The 24,101-nt window shown below is 47.9% G+C and overlaps 1 protein-coding gene across 1 annotated transcript in view; it reads right to left on the bottom strand.

The window, feature by feature from the left end:
• COBL (cordon-bleu WH2 repeat protein) overlaps positions 1 to 24,101 on the bottom strand; it is a 346,405-nt gene that overhangs the window by 50,908 nt on the left and 271,396 nt on the right. The gene's annotated exons all lie outside the window — the stretch shown is intronic.

Below are 24,101 nucleotides of genomic sequence, written 5' to 3'. Positions count from 1 at the left end.
CTAGACTAGGCCAGTGAGAAGGCAGCCACACGGGCTCCAGTGATGCCAGAGTGACACCGCAGCCTGTCTCCTTCCGGGTTTCATCATCAGCCTCAGGCACAGCTCATCGTGTCCTGTGAGGCAGCTCTGAGCCTGGCTGGCACCAGGCCCTCCATTCTGGGGAGAGGGGGCCTGTGCACACTTCTGTGTCCCAGCTCTGCTATCTTGAAGGACCCAGAACCAGGATTACCTCTCAGGGAGCACGGGACACCAGTGGAAAGCTCTGGGCACCTGCAGAGGTACCCCAATGCTGTTGCCACTCACCCCCATCTGCCCAGGCTGCAAGAGACTCAGCAGCTGTTTTAAGATGGGCAGAGAGGACATGACACCCTGCAGAGCCCCCTGACAGGGCAGGACACTTCACTCGTGAGCTATAAAAGGGCACAGTGTAAAAAACCTTTTCATTAAACGTAGAAGCTTTTGCACAGCAAAGGAAACCGTGAACACAATGAGAAGACAACCGACAGAATGGGAGGAGGTATTCGCAAATGATACGAGCAATAAGGGATTAATATCCAACATGTATTGGACCTATCATTTGCAAATACCTCCACCCATTCTGTTGGCTGTCTTTTCATTGTGTCCATGGTTTCCTTTGCTGTGCAAAAGCTTCTGTGTTTAATGAAAAGGCTTTTTACAATAAGACCTGGGTTGGGAAGATCCCCTGGAGAAGGGATAGGCTACCCACTCCAGTGTTCTTGGGCTTCCCTGGTGGCTCAGCTGGTAAAGAATCTGCTTGCAATGTGGGAGACCTGGGTTTGATCCCTGGGTTGAGAAGATCCCCTGGAGAAGGGAACGGCTACCCACTCCCGTATTCTGACCTGGAGAATTCCATGAACCGTTTAGTCCCATCTTTGTGTGTCTGCAAAGAGTTGGACACGACTGAGCGACTTTCACTTTCATTTCATCCAACATGTATAAATAGCTCAGACAACTCACCATGAGAAAAACCAGACAACCTAATTAAACAATTAGTAAAAAACCTGAATTGATATTTGCCCAAAGAGGAAATGTAGAAGACACACTGGGCACATGAAAAGATACTCAACATTGCTAGTCATCAGAGAAATGCACATTAAAACCACAGTGAGATATCACTTCACATCTGTTAGAATGGCCACCATCAAGAAGAAGAAGTGTTGGAAAGTATGTAGGGGAAAGGGAACTCTCTGGCACTGTTGATGGAAATACAAATTGGTGCAGCCACAGTGGAGAACAGTACGGTGATTTCTCAAAAAACTAAAAATAGAGCTACCCTATGACCCAGCAATTTCACTCTTGTGTATATATCCAAAGGGGGAAAAAAACTCAAAACAAAAACTCATTTGAAAAGACCCATGCACCCCAATGTTCACTACAGCACTGTGTACAATGGCCAAGACATGGACACAACCTAAGCGTCCATCAACAGATGAAGGGATAAAGGAGACGTGGTGCAGATGCACAAAGGAATACTACTCAAGCATAAAGAAGAATACAACTGAGCATTCACAGCAACCTGGATGGATGCGGAGGGTGCTACGCTAAGTGAAATAAGTCAGGCAGAAAAAGATGAATACTGACTGATATCACTTACGTGTGGAATCTAAAAAATACAGCAAACTAGTGAAGATTGCATGAAAGAAGCAGACTGACAGATACAGAGAACAAATCCGCAGTTACCACAGCGGGGAAGAAGGGCAAGACAGGGGCGGGGGAGCAAGAGGTACAAGCCATTGGGTATGAAGTGGGTTCAAAGATGTATAACAAGGGAATAGGGTCAATATTCTCTAATAACTGTAAATGGAAAGTAACCTTAAAATTATTCCAAAATAAAAAGCAAAACCTTAAAAACGAAGTCTCTTCAAAGACGGTATGTAGTGTCATTTAATAGCTAAGACAAAGGAGAAAGACAGAAAGAGCCCTGTATCATTTGTGTGAGCATATGAAGATGAAAATTATACATATAATTTAAGGCTTATGTGACAACAGGATCTTTACATTTTTCCAATTTTTAAAACTGAGGGCTTAAGTTGTTTCATCTCTCCAGGCTGACTCAAACTGACATGTTTACAAGGGCCAAGGGATGTCTGTGAGAGCTGGAAGTGAGGCCACGTGTGGGGGCAGTGTGGGGAGGACAGTATACGCCTCTAAAGCGGGCAGCTCCTGCTGCGTTCCACAGTTTCTTTCATGATGAACACTAGTGTTGCCACCTGTAATTTTTTTTTGCAAAAGCAAAAATCAAGATTTTAAGGCATAATCTCTTGCATCGAAACGTTGGTCACTTTCACAATAGTTAAAATTTGCAGAGAGTTGGCCATTGTTCTAAATGCTTTACAGGTACTCAGATGTATAATTCTCAAAACCATCTTTGCTATCAAAATAGGAAAACTCATACCCAGAGAAGGGTAAGTGGCCCAAGGTCATGAGTTCTATTTCGTGCTCCTAACCCCATGCTAGAATCCAACTTCTGGCTGGATTCCCTCAGCATCCAGGTTTCCCCGGAGATGGCCCCTGATGGTTCGAGCAAAGCTGGGGACTCCGCCCTCCTTGCCGGCCATTGGTCTGTGCCTCCCAGCTGCAGCCAATGGGTGCACGGTACTCCCTGGACCACAATGATTGGTTCAGAGCTGTTATGCGCCTGAGTGTGGGTTAAAAGACGGCTCAAGACTAGAGTCTTGCAGGAACCGACACATTTCCTTGTGAATTAAACCAATCTGAGTTGCTTTGTCTACAGGCAAAAGCACACTGAGTCACCAACAGTGCTCCTCTTGGATGACATCCCAAAGAACTGACAGCAGGGTCTCAAAGTGAAATGTGCGCCCCAACGCTCACTGAGGCAGGACTCACAGTAGCCAAGCAACCCCATGCCTCCTGACAGATGAACGGACAAACAAAACATGGGATATACATATAATGGAGTGCTATTCAGCCTTAAAAAGGTAAGGAATGCTGTCTCGTGATCCAAATTGGATGAAGCTTGAGGACATTTTGCTAAATGAAAATAAGTCAGTCACAGACAAATAGTGTGTGATTCTGCTGTTATGGCGTTCTTGCACGTGCATGCTAAGTTGCTTCAGTCATGTTCAACTCTTTGTGACCCTATGGACCACGAGCTGCCAGGTTCCTCTGTCCATGGAATTCTCTAGGTAAGAAAACTGGAGCAGGCTGCTGTGCCCTCCTCCAGGGGAATCTTTCTGACTCAGGGATTGAATCCTTGTTTCTTACGTCTTTTGCATTGACAGGTGGCTTCTTTACCACTAGTACAACTTGGTGGAGAAGGCAATGGCACCCCACTCCAGTACTCTTGCCTGGCAAATCCCATGGATGGAGGAGCCTGGTGGGCTGCTGTCCATGGGGTCGCAAAGAGTCGGACATGACTGAGCGACTTCACTTTCACGTTTCACTTTCATGCATTGGAGAAGGAAATGGCAACCCACTCCAGTGTTCTTGCCTGGAGAATCCCAGGGGCGGCGGAGCCTGGTGGGCTGCCGTCTATGGGGCTGCACAGAGTCGGACACGACTGAAGCGACTCAGCAGCAGCAGCAGCAGCAGAACTTGGAAAGCCCATGGCATTCTTAGTGGACAAATTCACAGAGATAGAAAGCAGAAATGGTAGAAAGATGATAGAAAGCAGAATGGTGGGTGCCAGGAGCTGGGGGAGGGGTAGAGGGAGCTGATGTTGCATTGGTGTGAAGTTTTGGACTCGCATGATGGTGAAGTTCTGCAGATTTGTTTCACAACAACACAAAAATACTTCATGTCACTGACCTGGACACTTAAAAATTGTTGCAATCATGTTAAATGTTGTTGTAGCTTTTTAAAAAAGGCACAGTTAAAAAAGAAAAAGACTCCTGACTGATTAAGCAGCTTACTCAAACAACTGAAGAAGCCCCACACAGGCTGATTAAACCCATTCACGTAGAGCACAGAGGCTGTCAGGCCTTAGAGCAGAGCCCGGTCCTCTTGCTAGGAAAGCCTGCTCCCAGACCATTACCTCCCTGGCTAACCAGGGAGCCCTGTTTCCCCGGAAGCCACTGACAACATGGGAACTTTTGACATTGATCCAATCCATCATATAGAACCACATGAATAACGCTGATTTTTGGGAGCAACTTTTGGAAGGGAACGCACACAGAATGTCTTCACAGCAGGCTGACACACACCCGGTAGTCTAAACTGACATACTGAGTTTATTATCTGCAAAGCCCTGATGTTTTTCATGGTGACTAAGCAACAAGATGGGTTTTGTGTGTGTGTGTGCGCACACGCACACGCATGTGTTGTGTCTGTGGGTATACACATTCACAAATGCTTAAAAGAGCCAGGTGAGAGAAGCAAGGAGCAGGAGGAAACGGATGAGGTCATGAGACGTTGGGACCGCAGGGAAAACTGCAGCCTGGCCCTTATGTGGTGGGAGGTCTCACCAGGACCCTGAGCTGGGCTGTGCCTTTGTACAGATGCTCAGAGTCAAGTGCAAGAGTCTGACCAGGGGCTGCAGACCCCTGACAACTGCAGGGGATGGGATTCAAAGTCAGGGCAGAGAAGGACACATGGGCACAGACAGCCTGAAGGCAGCTCAGGCCATGGCCGGCTCCGGGGACAATCACTAATAACAGTGGCGGGACGGGCCGTGGCAGGACCCAGCCTGGGGCTGGAGCCTGGGTGCTTCCCTGCGCCGCCGCTGCAGGCCTGGCATGGGCTCCGCAGCCCCTGTCATCCCATCAGAAAACTGGGGCAATAAACACCACCAGCTGCTGTGGGCTGAGTGGTGATCCCCAAATTCATACGTTGACATCCTGACAACCATCTGTCCCTCAGCATGTGACTGTATTGGAATACCATCTTTAAAGACGTGGTTAAGTTAAAAAGAGGCCGCAAGGATGGGTCTCAAGTCAGTGTGACTGATATCTCAGTGGGAAGTGGAGGAGACCCCAGGGTGGGCGCACTCAGAGGGAGCACCGCGTGAGCACTTGGTGGGCAGGCAGTGTCTGCCCGCCAAGGCGGGAGGCTTCCCAGGAAGCCAGCCCTGCTGTGATCTTGACCCCAGATGTCCAGCCTCTGGGACGATAAGACACAAGCATCTTGTGTGCATTTAGGCCCCAAGGGTTGTGGGGTTAGTGACGCAGCCTGACTTGACTGACGGGCTGGACGCCTATCCTGGAGAAGGAAACGCTGGATCTCTGGCACCTCCGGCATCTCCAGGGCTTGACAGCCACTAACACGAACCGCCCACGCTCTGCCTGCCCATCTTCTGAGCTTTGTGCAGCCTGGCCTGTGTGCTCATCTGAGGTTTTAAAAAGCAGCTGAGCTTGTAACTGTTGGCCTTATGTGTGTGGGGCAGGCAGGGATGGTTCTAGAAAGAGAGGAGACCACCACCTCAGAGCAAACAGCAGGTCCAGCAGGCCTCTGTGGACTTGCAGACCTGACCACCACTCTTGAAGTCTTGCCTTGACGTTAACCCACTCTTGCCTCTGGCCTTAGACACGTCATCTTTCTGTGCCTGGGTTTTGTATCGTAAAATAAGGGTGTAGCAACATCACTTGGAGAAGCGATGGCACCCCACTCCAGCACTCTTGCCTGGAAAATCCCATGGACGGAGGAGCCTGGTAGGCTGCAGTCCATGGGGTCTCTAAGAGTCGGACACAACTGAGCGAGTTCCCTTTCACTTTTCACTTTCATGCACTGGAGAAGGAAATGGCAACCCACTCCAGTGTTCTTGCCTGGAGAATCCCAGGGACGGGGGAGCCTGGTGGGCTGCCGTCTATTGGGTCGCACAGAGTCTGACACGGCTGAAGCGACTTAGCAGCAGCAGCAGCAGCAGCATCACTAACCTCAGACGGTGGTGGTAAAGGGAAAGGAGTTTATCCACACACTGTGCAAGGGGTTGTTCAGCCCGTCCCTCCTGGGGGCGGAGGTCAGTGAAGCTTAGCCCCCTTCATGGGCACCCTCCCCAGGGGAGCCAGCCTGCCCTGCAGCCAGACAAGCATGGATGGGAGGGCAGAAGCACCAGGGGCTGCCGCTTGCTCGCGCTGTGTTGTCCACACGGGATAACTGCGGTTTCACAACAGGTTGAACAGGTTCCCCTTAACTGTGTGCTCAGCTAGACACTAAAGCAGGGGCCTGACAGTTATTTCTGGGGGGTGGCTAGTGGTTAGGTTCGCAGCCCCGGGGCGAGTGTGCCAGGGGGACAGGCTCAGAAACACGTTGCATGAGTGTGGACTGACCTGCAGGGTAGTGAGGACCTACAGATGTCAGACAGACAGGCAGACAGACTGAGAGATACAGAGAGATACAAGTCCACTGATATACAGGTGTACTGATACACAGACAGAGCCGCATACCCACACCGCACTCACTTTCCTTTTTAGATCCTGATCACTCCAGACACAGAGGGTGGGGAGACTGCCAATCTGAGCACAAGTCTCCCTGCTGCGTGACCTCAGAAAAGTCACTGAACTTCTCTGGCCTCGCTTTTGCTTCTTTGTAAACACGGAGGTCTGGATCCTATGAATGCAGCCACTCAAGCCAGCTATTTGTGTGATGGGCTACAACGTCATACCGGCCTAAACTCAGGGCCCTCGCGTTTGTTTTCTGTACCTTTGTTTCTATTCTCCTCAAGACCATCCATCAAGGGTCCCTCCCCTGGTGGCTGAAAGGAGTGGGGACTGGGGTGAGACACTGGTTACCCAGGCTCCTCCAGCCCTGTCAGTAAGCTGGCCCTTCAGCTGCTCCCCAGCCTGGCAGGGAGGGGAGGCGAGGGGGTGCTGCCGCTGCAGATGAGCGGTTGCTGCCCTGTCACCCGGCCCCACCTCCCCGGGTGCCAGCCAGGCTCCTGGCTGGACCAGTGGGTCTGGAGCTGGGGAGGCAGAGGGGATGTGGCTGACCTCCATTCAGTGAACTTTTAGCAAACTCAGCTTTCTGCAGCCACGTGTGCCTCTTCAGCAGGAGAGAACGATGTCGATGAGAACAGTCTTTGCTCTCCTCCTGAAAACTTGAACAGAGGAGCGATGGCCCCACAGTCCACGTGTGCAGACGCACGTGTGTGACTGAACTTCACCAACATGCGTCCTCGCTACTGCTCTGGCTGAAAATGTTGCTACTTATTTTCCCTCCCCTCAGATCAACCCAACTGGATCAACCCATTAAAGTCATCACTTGTGATGCTTTCCTAGTTTCAACAGAGCTTTACTTCTCAATTGATTTAGAACTTGGGATGTTAACAAGTATATTTTGTTAGCTTTCCCCATTAGATTGATAGTACTGTCCCAAGGTTACCTATTTAGCTACACGTATAAGGTTTCATTTGGTTGTCACCCTGGTTATTTAACATATGCAGAGTATATCATGAGAAATGCTGGACTGGATGAAGCACAAGCTGGAATCAAGATTGCCGGGAGAAATATCAATAACCTCAGATATGTAGATGATGCCACCCTTATGGCAGAAAGTAAAGAAGAACTAAAGAGTCTCTTGATGAAAGTGAAAGAAGAGAGGGAAAATGTTGGCTTAAAACTCAACATTCAGTAAACTAAGATCATGGTGCCTGGTCCCATCACTTCAGGGCAAACAGACAGGGAAACAATGGAAACAGTGACAGACTTTATTTTTTGGGCTCCAAAATCACTGCAGATGGTGACTGCAGCCATGAAATTAAAAGATGCTTGCTTCTTGGAGGAAAAGTTATGAGCAACCTAGAGAGCATATTAAAAAGCAGAGACATCACTTTTGTGAACAAAGGTCCATCTAGTCAAAGCTATGGTTTTTCTAGTAGTTGTGTATGGGTGTAAGAGTTGGGCTATAAAGAAAGCTGAGTGCCAAAGAATTGATGCTTTTGAACTGTAGTGTTGGAGAAGACTCTTGAGAGTCCCTTGGATAGCAACAAGATCCAACCAGTCTATTCTAAAGGAGATCAGTCCAGAATATTCATTGGAAGGATTGATGCTGAAACGCCAATACTTTGGAAACCTGATGCAAAGAGCTGACTCATTTGAAAAGACCCTGATGCTGGGAAACGTTGAGGGCAGGAGGAGAAGGGGACGACAGAGGATGAGATGGCTGGATGGCATCACTGCCTCAATGGACATGAGTTTGAGGAAGCTCCGGGAGTTGGTGATGGACAGGGAGGCCTGGCGTGCTGCAGTCCATGGGGTCGCAGAGTTGGACATGAGTGAGCGACTGAACCGAACTGAAGACGTAAACACACTAGCATGATTACATCGTGACACATGGAGACTTTTGAGGGGTCGTATACTTTTACTGCTTGGTGCAGTGACGGGTGTGTGTATCAACACTTATCAAAGGACACACTTTCTTTACACATAGGCAGGAACTGTGTGTTCCGATTACACACACTGTCTGCTGTGTGCTTGGTCCCTCAGTCGTGTCTGACTCTTTGCGGCCCCCTGGACTGTAGCCCGCCAGGCTTCTCTCTCCATGGGATTCTCCAGGCAAGAATACTGGAGTGGGTTGCTGTGCCCTTCTCCAGGGGATCTTCCCGACCCAGGGATCGAGCCCAGGTCTCCCACGTTGCAGGCAGATTCTTTACCATCTGAGCCACCAGGGAAGCCCCTATACATCGCTAATGCTCTTAAAAGAAAAAAAAACAAAATAAAAACTGCTAATTCTCATCTATTTGGTTCCTATACTTCAACTTGCAATAGTAAAAAGAGGCTTACAACCTACTACTAAAGAGGAAAAAAAAATCTCAATTTAAAACCACTCACTATTATTTAATATTCATGGAACTTAATGAACTTAGTCTTCACATATTTCTGTCCTGGAACCCCAGGGCACTAATGCAGAGCATTTGTCCAGGGAGTGGACATTCAGGCTTGGCACCCGCTGCCCTCGGCGGGGTCTCATCCTGGTCTTACCCCTACGACAGCTGTGATGGGATGGGGTGGAGAGGGACATGCACAAGGCAGACACCCCTCTCCTGCCCCCTGGGCACCCTCTTCCTGGCTCTGTGGGTGCAGATTTGAGGCTAGCCTAAGAGAGGACTGGGGCTTCCCTGGTACCTCAGTTGGTAAAGAATCTGCCTGCAATGCAGAAGACCCCAGTTCAATTCCTGGGTCAGGAAGATCTGCTGGAGAAGGGATAGGCTACCCACTCCAGTGTTCTTGAGCCCAAGAACCCTGTGGCTCAGGTGGTAAAGAATCCACTTGCAATGCAGGATCCTTGGGTTGGGAAGATCCCCTGGAGAAGAGAAAGGCTACCCACTCCAGTATTCTGGCCTGGAGAATTCTATGGACTGTAGAGTACTCAGGGTGAGCGTCCACGGGGTTGACGACTTTCACACTTAAAGAGAGGACTGAGGGGAGGGGTGGGAAGAAAAGACTGAGATAGAAGTCATACATCAAATGCTCCAGGGATTACAGAGAAACTTCCATGAGAGGAACCAGCCAGTGGTGTGAATACTCCTTACTTTCAGCCAGAATTGGGCTTTGTCTCTTTTCCTTTGAAACTGCAGCCCTAGAGATTTATGCTCCATTTTCTCACTTTTGTCCACTTATTATCAAGAGCCTGATGGTAAGACTTCATCATTTTCCCCTTCATTCTCCTGCTGGAAAAACCATAGCCCAAGAATAGCCACAGCAATGTGATTCCTAGGCGCTGGGCCTTGGGGGTAGGGGGTGGGGCCCAATGCTGGTAAGCTCTGGGCCCTAAGGGTGCGAGCATTCTTTCCCATTGCAGAGGAGATGGAAGTTCAAGGTCAATCTGAGTTAATACTGGCAAGGAGGACACATCTGTGGGCCAGACACGGCCATGTGCCATCTTGTTTAGGATCTGAGCTATTAGGAAGGCTTTATATTCCTCATTATCAGTCCAGAATATTCATTGGAAGGACTGATGCTGAAGCTGAAACTCCAAAACTTTGGCCACCTGATGCGAAGAACTGACTCCTTGGAAAAGACCCCAATGCTGGGAAAGATTGAAGGCAGGAGGAGAAGGGGACGACAGAGGATGAAGTGGTTGGATGGCATCACCAACTCGATGGACATGAGTTTGAACAAGCTCTGGGAGTTGGTGATGGTCAGGGAAGCCTGGCGTGCTGCAGTCCATGGGGTTGCAAAGAGTCGGACACGACTGAGCGACTGAACTGAGCTGATTCCTATGAAACATACAAGGATCTATTTTCTCCTCAATCCCAGTTCCTCTAATGCCAACGAAAGAATTAGGATTCGCTCTGGCTACTGCATTCTGACTTAGGTTACAGCTGGGTTACTGTCCTCCCTCAAAAGTGGAGTGCAGATTTATCACCCTGGAGTCAATGAAGCCAGCTTAAATAATCTCAGTTGTTCTCATCTCTCTGTTGCTGTTTTTTTACAATTTTTTTCCTTTACTGAAGGGCATTGTTTTTTTCTTTCCTGGAGGCAGATACAACTTTCTGACTTTTGCACAGCTTCTTCATAGTAATAAAAAGTTTATTATTTTCTTAAGAAGAAGGCAAAAGGATTATATAAAGCATTTAAGGGTGGAATAAACATAGAAAGTGAGGATAAATCTAATCTCACAATTTTCTGGGCAGAATTGTTGATAGAAGGGTCACCATTTCTGTGTTGCTATTGATGACAAGGAAAGCCCAGGGACTCAGCTCGTAGAGAACTCCAAGTCTCATTTCATCTCAGATCTGGACCTTCGTTTTTGCCCAAGTATTTGAAGTTTGCTCGTTGTTGCTTTACCACGGCAATGAATAAGGAGTAAAGCTATTTTGAGTTTTCCTCCTGCTCTACATTTCTTGGGTGTGACTGATGAAATAGTTAAAGCACACTCATATGCCTGCACGCATGCACACATGTACACACATAATTCAGAGGGGAAATAAGTGAGTACTCTGTGAGTGGATTAATTTCTAGACAATTCGTTGTGCTGGTTCAAGGTGCCTTCAATCCTTGTGCGGAGGTGCTCTCACTCCCTCTCATGATATTTGGAAGAAGCAATCCTACCCCATCACAGAAAAGCTTGTTTTGCCATGGAAAGTGTCAGCCTGCGTAGCACATATTTTGGATCAGATGACATGAGTTATGAAAGTTGTGAACAAACAGTATCATATGATGGATCCAAATTAACATGGAAACTGTGAAAATTAGCAGTTGATAGGCCTTGGAAACACAGATGCAATGTGTAATTGATTAAAATGGGTGAGAAAATAAAATACCAGTGAGGAAACAGTAGTAAGATTCTCCAAATTGTTTCATCTAGAGTACTAGGAGCAATTTATTCACCAGGAAAGTCTCTGAACTTTCACGGGAGAAGGTCACAAGTACCAGTGAAGTAAGATGGGCAGCAGTTTAGAAGTCATGGCTGTTCCGCGGCACACTGCTGACACTGTCTCTGCACGGAAAATGGAAGAGCTTAAGCCCACTGCAACTGAAAAATCACGTAAAGGTACTGTCCGTTTGCTGTCGCCCTTGTTCCAGGGCTAAAGGGCCTCAGGGCGTCCCTGGGCACAGCTAATCAGGTCTTGTCAGTAGGGCTGCTTGATTCACGTGTCTCTGGTTAGACACATAATCTGTGTTTCTGCAAGTTCAACTCTTGATAGTATGTGTAACAGCATGGAGAAAAGAAATAGACAAATCTCCTGTTGGCTTATAAGGAGAAGAGATGACCCACAAAGAGGGATGAGTTCTGGCTTGAGTCAGAAATGAGAACCTCTCTGAAATGCGACTGCCCTGAGAAAAAACATTTAACCAAATGAACTTGTCTGGTTCCCAGAAGTTTCTGATACTCGGTAAACACAGTGTCGTGACACACACTGATCTCTGAAATTGTTCACTGGATTGCCCTGAATTTTACCCAGCTGTGTGAGAGACACTTTGGCAAAAGAGATCCCCGAGGTATTGTCAGTCATCCACGTCTTTGGCCAGCTTCGTGATCCAGGACATCTGCGGTGCTCTGGTCGAATTTGATTTGTCATATAATTTGGTCTTTTTCATTCCATTTGTTCCTCCCCACCCCCAACATCTGTGTCCTCTGTTTTTCATAGACTTTGATACATGTTTGTATATACTTTCTGTCCCCCTAACCAGTAATTCTGTGAACAATATCATTAATGTAATTTTACCCTGCTCTTCTCCTAACTTTTGGCCTTAAGACTTCCTACTGCTGTCTTTCTTCAGCAATAATAGCTACTTCTTACATAAATGCTTATGGCTGGAATCACATACAGTCTTCGAGAATACTCAATGTCTGGGTCAGAAACCTTTTCTTGTTTAGACGTTTTCAATTAATGATTTGAAGTCATATGACTGCTGCTTATCAGACAAAAGTTCTTTATTTCAATGCAAATAAGAGCATTTCTAACTTGTTCTGTTTCCTTGAGAGTAACATCTGTAACTTTGTGTTTTTCCCACCACGCGGCACTAGATTGGTTTTACACAGCTCTAGCTATATATTTCTAGAAGCTCTAGCTTATATTTCCTTATCGGTTCTACCAATGTCAGCTGCAATAATTCTTACATTATCGCCACCATTCTCATTGTGATCAAGCAGACAACAGTCATTTAAGTAAAAAACACTTTCTGATTTTTTTTCTTACTTTGAGAATACTGTTTAAAAAATCTTTTGGAGGGAAATGTGACAAGCCTCTCCAATTCAAAGGTATCTTTGCACAATAGTAAAAATTGACCACAGCAAGCCTTTCTTCCTAAATCCTAAGTCTTCACATGAGTATTTTCACCTGCTCTGTCTTAGGACTGCTGAGGTGACTCCTGGATTTTCTCAGGATGGGAGAAGGACCTCAGTCTCTAGGAAGAGCAGGCAACACTCCTACATGGACGTGGCAGCTACACCCCCGGGCCTGATCCCCACTTGTGCAAACCTCCAGACCAGCATTTATCAAGTGGCACCATGGCTACCTCTTTTCCCATGGGGAGACATAGTAAGAAACGGCCATGGGTGGAGGTCATTTGCTACTCAGCCTCACAGCCCCCAAAGCCTCCTGGCATCAAGCAAGTACCCCTGTGCAGTGAATCAGTGGTTGAATGACGGCCTGCCTCACGAACAGATGAAGTGAGACACAAGATCTTCTTCCTGCTTTCTTTTCATAAATTCTCTAAATGGCAGGGGATACAGTAATAAGAAAATCTAAAAAAACATCTACAAAAAGGTTGGGTCCTACATATCCCAGAAGGATAACCATAGGCCATGAGTTGTGAATCCCTACAGGTTATGTTAGAGTTCATGAGCTTAGGCACTTATTTTTACCAGGAAGATGAACTATTTCAGTTCTATCCACATTGGCCTCACCGGTCGATTGATGGACACCGTCTTGCTGAAAGGAAAGTGGAGAAGAAATTTTGCATCCAAATATCAAACAAGAAAAGTAGGAATTAATCATGAATTCAAATAAATCAAGGTTCTTAATAAAAACATATCCATGTATCAGTGAAAGAGGAATTTCAGACAGAAAATGATCAACCTAGAAGTTACATATAAAACTCTTTACTCCTACAAGGAAATATAAACCTCAGTCAAACAAATCTCTGTTGTTTCTGCACTTATATGTCAATTCTAAGGAAAGTGAGTTGCAGGTGTACAGATGAGCCCTTTATGCTGAGAGATGGAAGATCGACAGGAGAATCAGAGTCAGGGCGGCAGAGGCACAGGGGAAAGTCAGAGGCACGGAGCTCCAGGGCGGGGCGTCCATCAGAAGCGCTTGCCATGGGGAGGGAATGACGCACAGCAATAAACTGCGGGGGAGAATAAAGGGTGAAACGTGAACACAAACTGCTGAGACACACGTCGCCCTTCTTAGCATCACCGAGGCCCTGGGGACTGAGCGCCGCATAGAGAGTGAGGTGTCAGCCAGACCACGTTTCTACTGTTTCCTCCTCTTTCTTTCTTGCTTTCAAAGTGTGTTTTCTTTATTGAAGTACAGTTGATTCACAATATTGTATTAGTTTCAGGCGTACAACATAGTGGTTCAGCTATACATGCTGTTTGCTTTGTGCTAATTGCTACGCTGTGTCTGACTCTGATCCCATGGACTGTAGCCCACCAAGCTCCTCTGTCCATGGGATTCTCCAGGCAAGAACACTGGAGTGGGTAGCCATGCCCTTCTCCAGGGGATCCTTCCAACCCAGAGATTGCCCTTGGGTCTCCTGTATTGCATGCGGATTCTTTACCATCTGAGCCACAGGGAAGCCCTCAGTTATAATTTATATGTATCTATTTTTCATATTCTTTCCCCTTATAGGTTATTACAAAATACTGAGTATAGTTAGCTCCCCGTGCCATGTAGTAGGTCCCTGTTGGTTATGTATTTTATTTATAGTGCTGTGTACATGTTAATCTTAAACTCCTAATTTATACCTCCCCCTTTCCCTTTGGGAACCCCAAATTTGTCTTCTATGTCTGTGGGTCTATTTCTGTTTTGCATGTAAGTTCATGAGTATCATGGACTTCCTTCCAGTCTCTCTCTGTGTCAGTTGTTCAAAGGGCCTATTGATCCAACACATCTGATTCTGTCCCCGGAAGAGTCACATCAGCAGCACTACACTCACTGCTGTCTTTGGGGTTGTCTAAGAAAATGATTTGAATTTGATCCGAAACCTGAAAGTCCTTGCAGGCAAGACAGTGAGCAACTGGTAGGCAAAAACCAATTTTCACCTCCTGGAAAGAAGTCTCAGTTGCTTTCAGAACTCTAGGGAAAAAACAGATAACACTGCAAAGCAATGCCCTCAACTGCAGATCAATCAATCAAACCTTGATAATGCTGATGCCAAGCAGGGCTCAAGCATGAATTCAGAAAATACTGACTGATTTACTGGGCTGGAGAAAGGCCATCAATGGCATGTGCCTGCTGACCGGTGTTTTCAAGGATGAAACTTCTGGGTCTTGCTGCTTTCCCCAGGGAGAGACTGGCGGTCTGATGAAGGGCCATTGCATGGAGAATCCTTAAGGCCCTGAAGGCCTCAAGGCTTAGGGATTAAAACAGAATGGCTGTGCCTAAACTCACAGCATCTCACAAAAAATCTGTAAGACGACATTTCAGAAGACTGCTGTCAGTAAGAAAATGGTGGGCTTATAATTCTTACTCACTTTTTAACTAATCAAACTCAATAATGATATTAAATAAAAATCTTGAACCATTAAAAAATCAAGCGGTCTGTTTCCTACTTCCAGGAAGAACTTAAATTTATGTGAACCCAGAAAGAAGTTCTCATAACTCTTGACATTGAAAAGTTGTTTTTTACGCCCAACCTGAACTTGCTGCTGCTGCTGCTAAGTCGCTTCAGTCGTGTCCGACTCTGTGCAACTCCATAGATGGTAGCCCACCAGGCTCCCCGTCCATGGGATTCTCCAGGCAAGGACACTGGAGTGGGTTGCCATTTCCTTCTCCAGTGCATGAAAGTGAAAAGTGAAAGGGAAGTTGCTCAGTCGTGTCCGACTCTTCGCGACCCCATGGACTGCAGCCTACCAGGCTCCTCCGCCCACGGGAGTTTCCAAGCAAGAGTACTGGAGTGGGGTGCCATTGCCTTCTCCAAACCTGAACTTAGGCAGCAAATTAAACTTCTGAGAGACACAGACACCTGTTTGATTGTTTGTGTCAACTCACAGCTTGAGCAGTGACTTAGAAAATCAAAGATAATGTTGCCATCCATTTTCTTAGGTAAATTATTTCACTTCTTTTCAGCATTTCTATTTATATTTGTTATTGCTTTGTGGTGGGAGGCTGATAAATGGTTAGTCCCCAGCTCTCTTCTGGAAAAAGGAAAAGGGACAGACAGAACGGTAAGATTTCACTGATATAAATAAGGGGTAGCACAAAATTTGTAAGTGACAATAAAAACTACAACAGTCTTTGTTGCAAATTTTATATGACCGATACACACAGTAGTACCCTTTTATTATTTTTTGCCAAGTTATTTTACCTATGGCCAGCTTCTTATTACCTTTGACAAACACATGTACTTTTGACACCAGTGTGGATTAATCATCTTATGTTAAGGAGTAAGATGAACATGAAACTGTGAAGAACTTGGCTTCTTCGACCATCACGCGAATGACTTTGCTGAGTTGAAAAATGGTTTTTGAAAAATGGGAGAATCATTCTTCAGGTTTTTTTTTTTTTGGGGGGGGCGCTACTTTTCACAATGCCTTGGCTCGATATGCTTTTATAATTAATCTGCACTATTAACATTACCCAGGGTTACAGTGTCTGCCTGGACAATTAACAGACAATAAATCCAGTCCTGACATATAACCTCTGCCAGTGTCCATGGTGTAAAGGTTCCTTCCTCGGTTATTTCCAGGTCTTATCAGTCACTGAATGTGGTGTTGGGAAGACGTGTGCTGTCATATAGCATTTTCACTATTATCATATTATCAAATCACATTGACTCAATGTACATAACCTCAAGAACATAGAAATAGTAAAACATTAGTAAAATAATTAGAAAGTGGTGAGTTTTTAATATGTACCTTTGTTTTTAATATTATTTATTTGCAAGCTTACATATTTTACCTTTTAATAATTGCTTTATTTAACAACAGGCCTCCCTAGTAGCTCAGTTGGTAAAAAAGCTGCCTGCAGTACAGGAGACGCCGGTTCGACCCCTGGGTTGGGAAGATCCCCTGGAGAAGGGAAAGGCTACCCAGTCTAGTATTCTGGCCTGGAGAATTCCATGCACTGTATAGTCCATGGGGTCACAAAGAGCCGGACACGACTGAGCGACTTCCACTTTCACTTATTTAACAGCTGGCTTGCAAAACTTTAAAAATGTCAACAATCTGCTCTCACCGGCTAGATGGCATGAGCTAGGTTGAGTGCACACCTGGGCTTCCCTGCGTTGTCACTAAGTTCTTCAATTGTTTAAGTCAGCGACATAGCTTGGAAATAAAGTGCTAAAAGATAATTAGCAAAAGGAAATAATTTCACAGGGTTTTTTTTGTAAACACTGCATAGCTCTATCATGATTCTTATTGCTTTGCTTCTAGGTAGCACTCAGTCTAGTTCGTATTGGACAGATGTAACGCTTTTCAAGGTTCCACAGTAACAGGTCACAATTTCCACCCATTTTTAAAATATATTCTGAGCAGGGACAGACTGCTCCCACAGTCACCGACTTCCTTCCTTTGATGAGAAGGTCACTTGCTCTCCACCCAGTTCCTGTCTCCCTGGACACTATGCCCTTTCCCATGGCAGCAGGAGCAGCGGTGTGACGGGTCCTCTTGCCACAGGAAGGAAGCAGCCAGTCCACACAAGAAGGGCAAGAGTGCTCTCCTGGGCTTGCTCTGAATCCCACCCCCACCCCCCAACCCCATAGGGTTTCAAGGGTGCTTCCATGACAAACAAGATTCCCAGAATTGTATTTGTGTCAGCTGTGTGTGTGTGTGTGTGTGTGTGTGTGTGTGTGTGTGTGTGCGCTGACTCGCTCAGCTGTGTCTGACTCTTTGCAACCATTGTGGATGGTAGCCCATCAGGCTTCTCTGTTCATGGGATTTTCCTGGCGAGAATACTGGAGTGGGTTTGCCGTTACCTCCTCTAGGGGATCCTCCTGACCCAGGGACTGAACCTGCATCTCCTTTGTCTCGTACTGCAGGCAAATTCTTTGCTGCTGAGTACCTGGGAAGCCCACTGTGTCATGAACTGTGGAATTAACTGCTTTGTCTGGAAACAGGCCGAGTGTTTACTGTTGTCTCCAGTTGTAGAGCAAGACGTTAGGTGACTTTGAAGATGACTGGCCCCCATATAGGGAGACCATCAGTGAAGTTCCTGTCCTGTCCTGTGTATTCTAAGCGCAGGCCAGCTCGTGGCTCTTCTCTGAGCAAGAGAAGCTCTCATCTGGAAGCATGGGGATCTATTGATAGCCGTTCTGCCAGAAAACCACACAGCCGGACCCCGAATACTTCAAGATTTTCAGATCTGCTAAGTCACACAGACTATAATGCAAGTTCTTATTATTGTTATTATTAATTTTACACTGAGCAAACTCAAATCTTCTATTTGAAAATAGATACTTTATTTCTCTCATTTTCTCTCTCACTTAGCAGCAGCAGCAAAGTTCTTTAAAATGGAATACTTGTTCACAAATTGAAAAACGATCAGCTTGAAACATCACAATGGTTGTCATGGTGGTGGTGGTGCTGCTGCTAAGTTGCCTCAGTCGAGTCTGACTCTGTGCGACCCCATAGATGGCAGCCCACCAGGCTCCCCCAGCCATGGGATTTTCCAAGCAAGAGTACTGGAGTGGGGTGTCATCATGGTGGCACTTTAACCTATAAATCATTTAGAACAGGAGACAATGGCTCCCTTTCCCCTCTATGTCTTTAAAATCCTTTGCCAATTATCTTAGAAATGGATACCCAAGGAAAGGCTGATTTCCTCAAGCCTGGTGTAGGAAAATGTATAAGAACAATCACTGGACAGTAAAATTTAAAAAATAGAAAACAAACTGAGGATCTGTAAATCAAATGTAAAACAAATTGAGCTCTCTATGCATTGATTTCTAAAATCCCCAGGGTCTTGTCATTGAAACAAGTAGCTACTAACTTGTTAATAACTTAATCATAACAAACATTGCAGATTTCTTAAAGAATTCAGTGCAGTTAGTGGATAAACTCCACCAGCATAATCCACAATCAAGGTTCAACTAAAACTGAAGTCAGAGAGTGAGCTGGTTAGTTACGGGCAGAAATCCATGTGCACAGCTATACGGGCTTAGACATGCATATGAAGCACCAATGCACGTGATCAGATATACAAAGGTTAATATGAAAGCTTATTAATAAGAATCAAAAAGATCAAAGTGTACAGACCAAGGAACTATTTCCTGTTGCTACATTTCTGCAAGGGAAGTTCAAACACATCACCAAAACCCTACTTGCGATGACCTTTGTGCCACAAGGCTGAGAGGTCACTTGGCTTAATCATTCTCCTCCACGTATGCACCAGCATTCAACCCCTCAGACCCCACAGGCTGGCCTGACCAGGGTGCCGGGGAGAGGGTGACAGCTTGGACCAGGTCAGGGGACCCGCAATCCCGCACCAAGTGATGCAGAGGCCAAGTCTACGCAGCTTCACATTTGCTCTGACCTACTTTGAATTGAGGCTGCATTTTGTTCACCCTAAGCTAAATTCACCATGGAAGAGTTACTGATGCTTCTTGCAGCAGAAAGTGACTTTAAATGAGATATAGGATTCCAAAGATTGATGAGTTGGACACACAACTTCACTCACTCTGTTCTATTCTCCTCTTAGCTTCTAAGATTATCAGGAAACTGAATCCTTTCATCTCTGGGTTCTAAGAGCACATGTGCTAATGCCAGGAGCATTTCTAGTCACCCCTTTGGTTTGAAAAAGCAGGAATGAGAAATGGAGGTGGGGTTCAGCCCTGAAGTGGCCAGTCCTGCACTGAACCTGTCCCTGGAGGAGGACAGCGCCCTGGTGACTTCTGCCTTTCAGGTGTGTGGCCACACTGCTTCGACTCATGTACCCGTCTTCATCCCTGGCACCCGGTCTTCCCTCTGCACCTGCTGCTCTCCAGATGCAAGAAGGAAATCACAGGCTGCATCCCGCATGTGGTGAACCCTGTTGGTTATGGAAGCAGTATGCGTTCTCCACATTTCCCAGTGAGCAGAATTCCTGTGCTGACCAGCAGCTCCACACGCCCAGGGAAAGCTGACTCCCATCCTGGCAGTCAGGATGCCTCTGACTCCTCTTCTGGGATTCCATTCTCACCAGGGACTAGGTCAGCCCTGGACCCAACCTTGGTCTACCAGACACGAGAGAAACTCTGCAGCTGGCCATTTCTGGAAAGGCTTCCTTTTCCTATGAAACTACTAGGAAAATGGTGTCTTCCCCTCTTCTGAGAATTCTGGCGTCTGGATGGGATGCAGGGAATGGCCATGGGGCCCTGGCCAGCCTGAGGAGGAAGCCCACCTCAGAGACGACTAGGGAGACCCTTGATGGCAACTCTGGGCCTCAGGTTCAGCCCTGAAGTGTGTCCTCCTGGGACTCCTGTTCCACGAGGTGAGAGACTTTTACCTGAGCAGGCTTAAGACAGAAGATTTGCAACCTGTATTAGTTATCTACTGCCATGGATCAAACGACTCAAAATGTAGAGGCTTCAAAGCATAAGAATCCATCCCGTAGTCTGTGTGGGTGTGGAATCTGGGCGCAGCTCTGACTCCGGGTCTCATAGGCTGTAATCAAGGTGTGGACCAAGGCCGTGGTCTCACTTGCAGGCTCAACTGGGGACCCTGTGTGAGCGTCCAGGGTTGCTTGGTGGCTGTGGGCAGGACTCACCGCTCAGGTCAGCGGGCAAAGAGCCCCAGTTCCCCACTGAGCATTAGCTAAAGGCTCCCTCTGTCCTTGCCATGTAGCCACCCTGTAGAGCAGATCTCAGTGTGGCAGCCGGCTTCCCTTGGGGTGAGCAGAAGAGAGGCTCCAGATGGAAGCCAGAGACTGTCTGCACCCGATCTCAGAGGTGACAGGTGACTCCACTGCAGCCACATTCTAGTTGTTAGATGGGAGTCCATGTTCAAGAGGAGGGGCTACACAGGGGGTGAACACATGAGGTGGGGGGCATCGAGGGCTTCCCAACAGCTGGCCCAGACCAGGAGACCGCTGAGGAACGGGGGCCTCGGCTGGGATGCTGATGGCTGCTACAAGCCCCACGTCTCCACAGCTTGCCTGCATGTGAGGCCCTGCTGACAGTGTGGAGAGCACCCACAGACAGACCTCAGGGCTGGGGCTGGACACCCTTTTGACCAGGACAGCCTCCAAGCAGCTCCAGCTAGTGGATCAGCACACACAGACCTAGCAGCGAGTATGCTGAGGAGAAGAAGAGCGCCTGGAGGAGGACAGGGAGGGGCAGCCACGCTAAAGACAGGCTCCTCGGAGAGGGCAGGCCGGGCCCCACCCGGCTGACAAGCGCCTGAGTACAGGAAGCGCTCAGACCAATCTGGCGTCCAGGCGGGCCCCCAGCAGTTGAAGGGCCGGTCACTTACAGGAGGCCTCCTAGAACCAAACAGACACACTAGGGTACAGTGACTTTCTGACTACAAACCAATTTCGATTTCAAAAGAGCCCAAAGAAAGAAAGTGAAGTCGCTCAGTCGTGTCCGACTCTTTGCAACCCCACGGACTGCAGCCTACCAGGCTCCTCTGTCCGTGGGATTTTCCAGGCAAGAGTACCAGAGTGGGTTGCCATTTCCTTCCCCAGGGGCTCTTCCTGACCCAGCGATTGAACCCGAGTCTCCTGCATTGCAGGCAGATGCTTTACCCTCTGAGCCACCAGGGACGTTTCAAAGGAAAGCCCAGGAGCCCCAGGTACGCGTGGCACTCGGCTAGCACACACCTCCTTTAGTGTGCCTCTGTTCTGGGTCAGCATGATCTTAATAGCCAGGAGCCGAGTGCTGCTAAAATTTTAAGCATCACAATGGGAAGGAAGGTCTGTCCTAGCTCAGGGCCTGGGGCCCAGCTGTTGCTCACATCAGCTGGCAGAAGGCCAGGGATGGAAGGGAGGCTTGGGAGCAGTGACAGGAACACCAGTAAAGGCGTGAGGACAGCAACCAAGACCAGGGACAGGGAGATGGCTTGAACCGAAGGTTCTGGAGCAGGCGAGATCACAATCGAGGGTATGGTGCAGAGGACCTATTTCATATCTTCTCACTTCCCAGGTGGTGCTGGTGGTGAAGAATCTGCCTGCCAGGGCAGGAGACACAAGAGACTGGGCTTTGATCCCTCGGTCAGTAAGCTCCCCTGGAGAGGAAAATGGCACCCCACTCCAGTATTCTTGCCTAGAGGATCCCATGGAGAGAAGAGCCTGGCAGGCTACAGCACATGGGGTCTCAGAGTCAGGCACGGCTGAGCACACACACATGCACTCTCTACCACCTTCTCACATCTGCCTGCAAATCCAGTTACTATTGATTCACTGCTACTTAACTCTCTCCATCCTATCGTTGGTTGTGCCGACTGGTTTCCAAGAAAACATACTTCACCTCTTCGTCACAACCTAGGTGGAGACAGCACCAGGGCACAGATCACAAAGAAGTGCACAGCAGAAGGCGTCTGGTGGGAGCTGCCGGCGCAGGAGGAGGAAAGTGCAGGGAGCAGCCAGCTGAGACTGAAGGTCAAAGACACCTCATGTCGGCTGCTGGACCTGTGAGACTGGGGCCAGTGCAGAAGCTGCTCCAGGCTCAGCTTCCTCCTCACCGGCTTTCCCCAGACAGCACAGAGCGAGATCTCACCTGGCCTCCAGGTAGTCAGGTCTTGTTTGCACCACAGACACATTGTTTCTCAGAGAACACAGGTCTAACATTGAACTCAGGAGGAAACACACCAGTGTGTGCGGCTGGCATCTGAATATCCCTACTGAGCTCCCGCGGCTATAAATAAGTGGACGTCTGATGAGAGCGCAGGTGAGGTGTGTGTGCCGACAGGGTGGTAAAATCACACCCAGTACGCTACGTGCCAACAACCCAAGGTGCCCTGGAGACAGGCGAAAAGCAGTACCCAGATTTCAGCATGATGTGAGTACATCAAACAAATGAAAACAAAGGATTCTTTTTCTTTCACTTATTAAAAGACCTGAATCAAAGCCGGTGAATTGCTTTCTCCCTGGCTGAGTGGTCGATTCCAGTTTTTCACACTGTAAACAATGCTCAGCAGAGTCCTGCTAATTAGGTAAGTAAATGCTTCAAAGTGGATGCCTTAACTCCCGGGGCACCCACGGCTGGTAGTGGGAGGGGAGGAGGAAGGGCGGGGGCAGAAGGAGCAGGGCTCTGGGTGGTCCCAGCACGAATGGGCCCTTATCTTTGCGCCCCCTGTGCCTCTGTGCTCTCTTCCTGGCATTTCTGTGAGTGTGTTTGAGAGGAAGAGCAGGAAAGAGGGCAGGGGAAGTTCCCTGGAAATGCACGTGGGGAGACTAAGGTGTGTAACTGACCCAGAACTGAGAAGGAGATGGAGCCTCCGGACGGGAACACCAGGGACCTTCCCTTCTGTCTGGCGCAGGTCCAACCTCTGCACAGACCTTTGTCTCAAAGGCTCCCAAGGGTGGGTGGGGTGTGGCTCCTCAGCACTGGAGGGACGCAGGAACAAACTCTCCTCCAGGATGACGCAGCTTTTAACAAGCTGGGGACTTGGTCATCCAGTGGTTAGAACTCCGCCCTTCCAATGCCCAAGCACAGGTTCAGTCCTGGGCAGAGAACTACGACCCTGCCTGCCATGTGGCATGGCCAAATCAAAAGAAAAGCAGCTGCTAAATCTTGTCCTTAGTCTGTCTGGCAGACGCCACACATGCCAACACCACCCTCAAACCCAGGCAGGCTGGGGGAGACTGGGGTCTGCAGGCTGACAGAAAGTCACCTGTAGGCCTGGCTCTCCCACCCAGTGTGGGCCCCCAGCGGTGGTCCCTCCTCACTGCCAGGGACCCCACTCTCCACCCAGTCCTTCCTCCGACTGGCTCCCCAGGGAGGACGATCCGCGGAGGTGAGGATGGCAGCCACAGGCGCAGCCACTGAAAGCCTGGGCCTTGGCGTGCGGAGCTTCAAACCCACCCTCTTCAGGGATGAAACAGCCCCGGAGCTGTCCAAGCCTCGGTTGTCATCTTTCTGACTCATCTGTCTAATCCTCCATTTCTGAATCCCCTACAAACTTCATTTGCATTTGGAAGTAGGTCCAATGTCAAGATGATCAAACGTATTTTGAGGATGAAAAAGAAGTCTTTTGTGAAAAGAGATAAAATGAATCAGGATTATTTTGCCTAGAGAAAGTTGGTAAGTAATTCAACAATTATCTTCTCTACCCAGAAGCTGGCAGGGAGCTAGCTGTCATTTCCAAGGAAGATAGAAAAAGATCAAGTGGTCGGATGGTGGAAAAGGATGAACTTCCTAACCAGAGGGCTGCAGAGCTCATGTGGGCACATAGGCATCAGCTGCTCCCCGGATGGAATGCACAGAGAAATTATGCTGTTGGGAAAATGCAACCCTGGCGGGTACCTGGTTTATAAAAATGCATGCTGCATAGCTCAGGAGTCCTGAAGTCGGGACACACACAGGCTCAGTATATGGACGATGCCCTCTGTGTGTGTGTGTTACTGTTTAGTCGCTGAGTCACATCTGACTCTTCGC

Source organism: Capricornis sumatraensis, chromosome 5, assembly GCF_032405125.1.
Source record: "Capricornis sumatraensis isolate serow.1 chromosome 5, serow.2, whole genome shotgun sequence".
In the NCBI taxonomy this organism is placed as follows: Eukaryota; Metazoa; Chordata; class Mammalia; order Artiodactyla; family Bovidae; genus Capricornis; species Capricornis sumatraensis.
This window is presented reverse-complemented; position numbering and strand designations above follow the sequence as displayed.